The sequence below is a fragment of the Vipera ursinii genome (assembly GCF_947247035.1).
Source record: "Vipera ursinii genome assembly, chromosome: 6".
Lineage (NCBI taxonomy): Eukaryota > Metazoa > Chordata > Lepidosauria > Squamata > Viperidae > Vipera > Vipera ursinii.
Window position 1 is genome coordinate 636,029 of NC_139515.1, and position 222 is coordinate 636,250.

The following is a 222-nucleotide window of genomic DNA, read 5'->3' on the forward strand; positions in this document are numbered from 1 at the left end:
ACAGGCAGGTAGGCATAAAAATGGAAGAAACCAGAGTGAGGTATATTCATTTTTCATCTCGATTGGCTATATGTACGCTTGCCAGTAATGAAGAAAAATTATTCCAGAAAATTTTGCTGTGAATCTAGCCTGGAAACAGGATTTTAGAAATTAGAGTCATGATTTGAGCAACTCATTCTTCCTCATTCCTTTTCCCCTTTTTTGTCCTTTTTTAACCAGGAC